This window comes from Chenopodium album, chromosome 19 (genome assembly GCF_948465745.1).
Source record: "Chenopodium album chromosome 19, dcCheAlbu1.1, whole genome shotgun sequence".
NCBI lineage: Eukaryota > Viridiplantae > Streptophyta > Magnoliopsida > Caryophyllales > Amaranthaceae > Chenopodium > Chenopodium album.
Window position 1 is genome coordinate 27,687,537 of NC_137852.1, and position 9,683 is coordinate 27,697,219.

The following is a 9,683-nucleotide window of genomic DNA, read 5'->3' on the forward strand; positions in this document are numbered from 1 at the left end:
TCTGGTTTCGACCGTCTGAGGATGACGTTTGCTGAGAGTGTGATTTCACTCGCAACGGCCATCCTAGCTCAGGCGAGAGCCGCTCACAGCCGTTGATTGCCCCCCGGTTGCAGGAAGACGGACCAAATCTAGGCCAAAGGGGCCTGACACTTGCTCGCTTCTTCCCCCAACTCTCATTTGCCTCCCAGACGGGGCAATGGGGGTGGTCACGGAGGCGGCCTTCCTGGAGGACTTATTGGTTTTGGAGACAGGCGTCTCCTCCCTAGCCCGTTTGAGAGATTTCTCAAACGTCTTGTCCACTATGCCTCCCTGAAAAAATAACAACATAATGTCAGCAGACGAAGAAAGGAAACTTGGAAAGAAAAATCTTAGAAAAGGGGTCAGGCGGTTACTTTGGCCCTGAGTTCTTTCGCCTAGGCTTCCGCCAAGTCTCGGCGGATCTGAGCAGAGGACCGCTTGGGGGTTTTCTCTTCAGGCAACATGTTTAATGCGTCTTCTGCAAAGATCAGACGGGAAAACAGTTAGAACATATTCAAGAAACATATTTCCGACACAAAAGTACTACAGACGGAAGTAATTCAGGCGCATACGTCTATCAAACATGTGCCCTAGCCCGCAGGCGGCTAGGAAACACTCGTCCCTGAACCAGGCGCTCTTGGGGATCCAATTTTTTGGAACCTTTATTGTTTCTCCTGTTGACAGAGTTGCGTCTTCGAGGCCGAAGAGATCAGCCTCAATTATTTTGTCGTAATCCTCATCCGGGATTCGAGGAAGAAAGCATTTCCGGCCCATAAGCTCGGGCTTTTTATTGTACCGGCGGAGTTCGGAATTCTCCCGCCTGGTAGGAGCCGTACACAGGTAGAACCTGTGTTTCCAGCCGTCGAACTTGGACACCTTGTCCAAGGTCATCATATATTGGGGAAACGTGGTCAGAGTATACCACGCTCTGTACCCGCTTGGGTTGCGACTAAGATAGTGCATTTTAGCAAAAGCTTCCCAGCCGGGGTGAACATACCCCAATATATTTGCCCAAGAGTTGGGGGTAAGTTGCCAGACTCCGAGGCCGTAGCCTCTCAAAATTGCCTTCACCGCCTGGTGAAGGGGGAAGCGAAGGCCCGCCTTGAACGTCGCCTCGTAACAGCCAAAATAGCCGTTTGCGTTGCGTTCATCATCTTCCCAAGAAATGGTGCCGTCTGGGGGAGGCACCCTTAGTTTCCACCCGTCTCCCATGGGGTGAGCCTTCAAGAATTTATCAAGACCTTTTTCCATAAGTTCAATGTCCTTTGAGGAGACGTGGATCTTAAAGGGATCATCTTTCTCCTTCCACGTCTTCCTCTCTTCTTCTTCACTATCCTCAAACGGAGGAAGATCATCAATATTGTCTGAAGAAGAGGCGTTGAGACTACTTTCCGTCTCCTCCCCAGATAAGGATGAGGAAACTGAGACGGCCTCCTCACCGCCTTGGTTGTAGATCTCTTCCACGCTTTGGTCACATTCCTCCAAAAAGGAATCTGGAGGAGTTGGGGGGCCACGCGGCGGAGATCTCTCTGGAGCCGTCTGGTGTCCAGAGCCAGATGTCTCCCTTCCAGACGCATCACTTCTATAATCCGGATCTCGTGCCGTCTGCATTGTCCGAGCCATTGTGTCCTGCACAGACGCGCAAATGGTCGGAATCCAAGCATGAGGGTGGTCCCAACACCCTGAGACGGCACTACCAGTCCTAGACTCAGCCGTCCCTGGTGAACGGCTGGATTCTACCCTAGGTTGTGCCGTGTGTGTTGGTGATGAATCCATTTATTGCAAGGAATATATACAAACGGAAAAATGAAAAAAGAGCTGAAAGAGTCAGAGACGGTACCTTTAGATTTGATATCTGAAGGTAGACGGGTCCGCCTGTGTTGATGCGACTAAGTTTCTTCGGAAATTACGCCTGACTCAGACGGATGACTTCTGCTCTCTCTTTCAAGAATTTCTCTAAGTTTACTCTGAAAATTTTTGTGAAGCGTAAATGAGAATCTGAGGGTAAACGGCTATATATAGAGGGTAAAAGAAGGGGTATTCCCGTAATTTACTCAGAAGTTGAAAAGTTAAAATTGGGCGGTAAAATTACCACCACTCGGAGAGTGACACGTGTCACAGATGCCACGTGGCGTGCCACGTCACATCTGTGAGGGGCAAATGTTTAGGGTAATTTTACCCCTCACACGTGGCCCAATCAGAGGGTGACACGTGTCAGCCCGGGGATGGACCAAAATGGACCTATCCCTATGTGACACGTGTCTTCCCAGATATTTGGGAGAATGTCGGCCTTCAGGCCCAAATCCCGAAAAAGCCGTAAAACGGCGCAGCCCATCTCTGATTAGGGTTCTGTCACCTAATCAGGAACACAAATCCCAATGACCCTATAAATAGGGAGATTCCCCTCTTTTGGAGGGCACGTTACTTCATTTATTACACAAACTGTCCCTTTGATAGAGACAACTGAGCTAGAAAACCTAGCAGATCCCCACCTAAATTTCCGCACCTTTTTCTCTCCTTCAAGTTACTAACTTGAGCGTTGGAGGCGGAGCACCACCCAAACGGTGTCTTCGTTGATTTTGCAGGTACAGAAGCCCTCCGGACCAGTCTTCGAGTTGTAACTCTCCCAAGGGACAAAAACACCCAAAACAATCATTATATGACCCTAAGATGTATGCCCTAGGGTCTCAACACTTTTCGCCACCGAGCCCCGTAACCCCAAAATTCCTCAAAAAGCGTGGATTATAGACTTCAATTTTGGAATTTTTTGACCTTTTTTCGCCCGGAAATAAAAATTGTAGAGATGTTTACCATGGTTCCTAATACCCTCCGGGAGTCCAATTGAGTGGGTGGAACCATCCAATATGTCTTTAAACAGTCAATTTACTCGTTCCAAACTTTCACAGATATCGTGACCTCAAGCCTTCCACCGACATTTATGGCAACATATAAGGTTCATATGTGATTCCAAACGTCATTATATTACCCTAAGATGTATCCCCTAGTGTCTCAACACTTTTCGCCACTAGGCTCCGTAACCTCAAAATTCTTCAAAAGCGTGGATTATAGCCTTCAGTTTTGGAATTTTTTGACCTTTTTCGCCCGAAATATAATAATTGCCGAGATGTTAACCATGGTTCCTTATACCCTCCGGGAGTCCAATTGAGTGTGTGGAACCATCCAATATGCCTTTAAACAGTCAATTTACTCGTTCCAAACTTTCACCGATGTCGTGACCTCAAGCCTACCACGGACATTTATGGCAACATATTAGAGTCATATATGGTTTCAAACGTCATAATATGACCCTAAGATGTATCCCCTAAGGTCTCAAGACTTTCCGCCACCGGGGCCTGTATCCTCAAAATTCCTCAAAAATCGTGGATTATAGCCTTCAATTTTGGAATTTTTTGACCTTTTTTCGCCCGGAAATAAAAATTGCCGAGATGTTTACCATGGTTCCTAACACACTCCGGGAGTCCAATTGAGTTGGTGGAACCATCCAATATGCCTTTAAACAGTCAATTTACCCGATCCAAACTTTCACCGATATCATGACCTCAAGCCTACCACGGACGTTTATGGCAATATATAAGGGTCATATATGGATCCAAAAGTCGTTATATGACCCTAAGATGTATCCCCTAGGGTCTCAAGACTTTTCGAAACAGGCCCCCGTAACCTCAAAATTCCTCAAAAAGCGTAGATTATAGCCTTCTATTTTGGAATTTTTTGACCTTTTTTCGCCCGGAAATAAAAATTGCCGAGTTGTTTACCATGGTTTCTAATTCCTTCCGGGAGTCCAATTGAGTGGGTGGAATCATCCAATATGCCTTTGAACAATCAATTTACCCGTTCCAAACTTGCACCCATATCGTGACCTCAAGCGTACCACGGACATTTATGGCAACATATAAGAGTCATATATTGTTCCAAACGTCATTATATGACCCTAAGATGTATCCCCTAAGGTCTCAAGACTTTTCGCCACCGGGCCCCGTAACCTCAAAATTCCTCAAAAATCGTGGATTTATAGCCTTCAACTTTGGAATTTTTTGACCTATTTCAGCCCGAAAATAAAAATTGCCGAGATGTTTACCATAGTTCCTAATACCCTCCGAGAGTCCAGTTGAGTTGGTGGAACCATCCAATATGCCTTTTAACAATCAATTTACCCATTCCAAACTTGCACCGATATCGTGACCTCAAGCCTACCACGGACATTTATGGCAACATGTAAGGGTCATATATGGTTCCAAACGTCATTATATGACCGTAAGATTTATCCCCTAAGGTCTCAAGACTTTTCGCCACAGGGCCTGTAACCCCAAAATTCCTCAAAAAGCGTGGATTATAGCCTTCAATTTTGGAATTTTTTGACCTTTTTTCGCCCGGAAATAAAAATTGCCGAGATGTTTACCATTGTTCCTAACATCCTCCGGGAGTCAAATTGAGTGGGTGGAACCATCCAATATGCCTTTAAACAGTCAATTTACCCGTTCCAAACTTTCACCGATATCGTGACCTCAGGCCTACCACGGACATTTATGGCAACATATAAGGTTCATATATGGTTCTAAACGTGATCATATGACCCTAAGATGTATCCCCTAGGGTTTCAACACTTTTCGCCACCGGGCCCCGTAACCTCAAAATTCCTCAAAAGCGTGGATTTTAGCCTTCAATTTTTGAATTTTTAGACCTTTTTTCGCCTGGAAATAATAATTCCCGAGATGTTTACCATGGTTCCTAACACCCTCCGGGAGTCCAATTGAGTGGGTGGAACCATCCAATATGCCTTTAAACAGTCAATTTACCCGTTCCAAACTTTCGCCGATATCGTGACCTCAGGCCTACCACGGACATTTATGGCAACATATAAGGGTCATATATGGTTCCAAACGTCATCATATGACCCTAAGATGTAACCCCTAGGGTTTCAACACTTTTCGCCACCGGGCCCCGTAACCTCAAAATTCCTCAAAAGCGTGGATTTTAGCCTTCAATTTTGGAATTTTTTGACCTTTTTTCGCCCGGAAATAATATCCCGAGATGTTTACCATGGTTCCTAACACCCTCCGGGAGTCCAATTGAGTGGGTGACACCATCCAATATGCCTTTAAACAGTCAATTTACCCGTTCCAAACTTGCACCAATATCGTGACCTCAATCCTACCACGGACATTTATGGCAACATATAAGGGTCATATATGGTTCCAAATGTCATTATATGACCCTAAGATGTATCCCCTAGGGTCTCAAGACTTTTCGCCACCGAGCCCCGTAACCTCAAAATACCTTAAAAAGCGTGGATTATAGCCTTTAATTTTGGAATTTTTGACCTTTTTTCGCCCGGAAATAAAAATTGCTGAGATGTTTACCATGGTTCCTAATACCCTCCGGGAGTTCAATTGAGTGGGTGGAACCATCCAATATGCCTTTAAATAGTCAATTTACCCGTTCCAAACTTGCACCGATATCGTGACCTGAAGACTACCACGAACATTTATGGAAACATATTTTGGTCATATATGGTTCCAAACGTCATTATATGACCCTAAGATGTATTCCCTAGGGTCTCAACACTTTTCGCCACCGGGCTTCGTAACCTCAAAATTCCTCAAAAGCGTGGATAACCTTCAATTTTGGAATTTTATTACCTTATTTCGCCCAGAAATAATAATTGCCGAGATGTTTACCATGGTTCCTAATACCCTCCGGGAGTCCAATTGAATGGGTGAAACCATCTAATATGCCTTTAAACAGTCAATTTACCCGTTCCAAACTTGCACCGATATCGCGACCTCAAGCCTACCACGGACATTTATGGCAACATATAAGGGTCATACACTAGTGGAAAAATTGTCATTTGTAACACCCTATTTGTAACGGGCATGATAAAATCCGTTACAAAAAGAGTAATTGTAACGGGCAAATATTTGATCGGTACGGAAAAACTTATTTGTAACGGGCAAATAAATGTCCGTTACGAATAATTAATAATTGTAACGGGCAAATAAATGCCCGTTACGAATAGCTATTAATTGTAACGGACAAATATAAAGCCCGTTACAACTAAATAACTCTTTTAGGGTTAAAGATCTATTCCAGGCCACTTCCCCAGCCGCATTTCTTCCTCACTCCTCTTCTCTTTCTCTCTCCTCAAATCAGTCTCTCTTTCCGCATTTCTCTTCTTCCTCACTCATCTTCTCTTTTTCTCTCCTCAAATCACTCACTCTCTCTACTCTGTAATCAACACTGCTCATATCTCCTTCTTATTCACTCTCTTCCTGTTCTTCGAGCTCAACAACAATGGCGGCGACTCCATTGTCAGTCGAGAAGACCACATTTGGAAGAGAGTACAAGGTTAGAAATCGAGCTTGCTGAAGTCGAAATGCCTGGACTTATGTCTTGTCGTACTGAATTTGGTCCTTCTCAACCGTTTAAAGGTGCTAAGAACTGGATCTCTTCTTATGACTATTCAAACTGCTGTTCTTATTGAGACTCTTACTGCTCTTGGTGCTGAAGTTCGTTGGTGTTCTTGCAACATCTTCTCTACCCAGGTATAATTTCATTGAATTTGGGTAATTTCTTGATTGTCTTTGGGAATTTCAGATCAGATTAATGTTATCTTTTATGATTTTTTTTGTTTGATTTATAATTGAGATCTTAGAATAGAGAAATTTTCCTTAATTTGTATCAATCTAATTACGGATCTGTTATAGTAGTACATATGATTTTTTTTGTTGGATGTTCATATTACCTGGTTGAGTAATCTGTTCGAACTACATTCTTACTTTTAGGTTTACAGATTTGATTTTATTCATTTCATAAAATTATTGATTTACATTGCGATGATTATATGTGTGTGGATTGTTAGTTTTGAAGAATTTAGTTGAGAGAAGGGAATTGGGATACAGTGCACTAGGAATTTTGAATCTCAAGTTTGTATTTTTATTAATCAAATTGAAGGTGCAGTTTTCTCCTCTGCAGTTTTTTTTTTTTTTTCATTTTTTTTCCAAATTAATTGATTGATTTTACATGTTTAATTTGATTTTTTCCATTGGGTGGAAATAAATCATAAATTCATAATGTTTTAGATGGATTTGAATTAAGATTCTAATTTATTTCTTGCTGAAAAGTCCATTTGATTTTTTATAAATAAAATCAAGGTTAAAGCTGGTAACACGATATTGTAATTATAAAAGAGTGTTATAAATAATACTGTAATTGTAATAATATTGAATTGTAAAATATTTATTTTAGGAATAAAAGGGGAAAGTCAGTGATAATTGATCCGGCTTTATAAAGTCTAAATAAATCACAGATTTGGTGGGCTGTTAAATAAAGGGGTCTTCCCAGTTCCTTTAAGTTGTTCACATGTTAATTATTCTCTAATATTTTTTATCTAATTAATTGCAAATTATATTATTTATAGTTATTATTTATATGAGGTACTCCATTCTTTTAACTCCTATTTTTCTTAAATAAAAAGGAACTAATCTATTACACATTTCTAGTAGACAAAGACCTCGCTAATAAAAATGATTAGGATGATAAATACTGAAGCAAACAGAGTGATACATGCATTTGGCACTTGTACAAGAAATTAGAAGAAAAATAATAAACCAAAAAAGAAAAAAAAAATCTTTTTTGAAAATGCTAACCAGCTAATTTCTTGGTGGACAAAGGTTTATTAGTTCTTGGAATGTTTCATTACCATCTCTGCTAATTAGTAGTGATAAGGCTAACAAACCTGTATTATTGGCAATCATAATTCTAACAAATTCTCTATAATCATGTGGTTAGTTTATTTTAGAACATTTTATTACATGTGTTTAGTTTACTGTTTATTTTGACGCATTCATTTCTGCACTTGCATGACTGGGAAGTGTGTACAGCACTATTAATGAGTGATTAATTGTGATTGTAGGTCGAATCTTGTTGTCTTCCCTTCAGTTCAGCATTATGAAGGTTCCTGTGAGGGACGGATCAGGGAACTCTTCCGAAGGTAACTTTTAAATGTCTTGTTAAAGTGACAACATGCCCTTGCTTCTTGAATATATAGCTTCAAAATGCAAGCTCCTGATTTTTTCTTTAATTAATAAGTTTTAGTAACTTAATTGTTAGTAAAATTGATGTATAATGAAATTCAAACTGATGTGCGCTTAGATTATTGTTTAATGTGAATGTGGTAGTATGAGTTCATTTATTGTTAGAGATGTGAATTCAGGTTTTTAACCTTTTCGCTTTTTGATTGAGGCTTTACCAAATTGAGTAATTGATGCTGCAATATTATTGGAATTGCTTGTTGTCTCAGTCTTAATTTATGGTTGAATGGATTAGTATAATATTGCTGTGATTGTCATAATATGTATGAGAATAATGATTGGTTTCTGATTATTATGTTGGTGGTTGATACGTTAAATAAAGGGGCGTGTGTTCCATTTAAGTCTAGTGCAGGGATTGATTAATCAACTTAGCTTGTTATTATAGCAAATTGGAACAAATAAGTTCCTTTTGTGCGTTTAATCTGGTTTTCTATCGGTGATTTTCTTGGCATGATGCTCCTCCATGTTGTTTTGATAAACTTCAGTTGTTTGACATCCAGATCAAAACATTAAATTAGGCTCATTTGCCTACTACATATGAATCCTCCTGAATAATGTTTATATAACTCTGAGTTGTGTAGGAGAGAAAAGTGATTTAAATCGAAATACAGGTATTGTAGTTACATTTCTAATTAATCACTAGAGTAACCTTTCTTTGTTAATCTATGTAAAGTTTTTCTATGTAGCATCAATGATGTTTTACTTTTATTTTCTAATCTATGATTTTTTTTATATTTTTTAGGAGGTAGGAAAGTTCTATTGATGCTGCTGAAGACAGAGACGTTGGTGATGAAGAAATCAAGAATGCAGTGTTAATCCTTTTAATGTTGAGGATAGAGATAGAGAAATGTCCGAGACATCATTTACCAAAAGATTTACTATGGCTCAAGAACTGCTATTCAGGAAAAGCTTGATGAAGCTCTTGAACAAGAATTTTGCTAACAAAGTAATTGGCAGCATACTTTTTCTTGAACTTTTGACCTTATTGTCTTCATTTAAGAAGGCTCTAACTTATTTTCTGAAATTTTCCTTTAATCTATGTAGTTATGTCTAGGAATGGCAACGGATCGGATTCGGGTCGGATGTAGCTAAATTCGAATCCGATCCGTTTAGTATACGGACCCTGGATTCGAATCCGAATCCGAGTCCGAATCCGAAAAATCCGAGTCCGAATCTGATCCGACTCGTATTTTTCGGATCCGAATCCGCTCCGTTTATACGGACCTCCGAAATGACCCGAATACTTTTTTTTTAATTTTTTTTTTGTAATGTCATATACCAATAATTATTTGTATTGTCATACCAAGTAAAGTATAAACATAACATATTTAAATTATGAACTTAGTTACATAACAAATTTGATACAAACACAAGCAAACAATTGTCCCAAGTTATAAAGCATATGCTCATACTCTCGGATTCGGACTCGGATCGGACTCCATCGGACTTTGCGTAGGGTCCAAGTCCAATCCGCCTCCTATTCGGATTCGGATCTATTTTATCGGATTCGGATTCGGACTAATTTTAAACGGATTTGGATCGGACTTTTTCCTT

The 9,683-nt window shown here is 40.3% G+C and overlaps 1 long non-coding RNA gene across 1 annotated transcript; it reads left to right on the forward strand.

Moving 5' to 3' along the window:
• Window positions 1–6,151: 6,151 nt before the first annotated feature.
• On the forward strand, window positions 6,152–9,429 carry LOC145595450 (uncharacterized). The gene is made up of 3 exons (XR_014102951.1): window positions 6,152–6,581; window positions 7,952–8,029; window positions 8,872–9,429. It is a non-coding gene; the product is annotated as an uncharacterized LOC145595450 (long non-coding RNA).
• The last annotated feature ends 254 nt before the right edge of the window (window positions 9,430–9,683 follow it).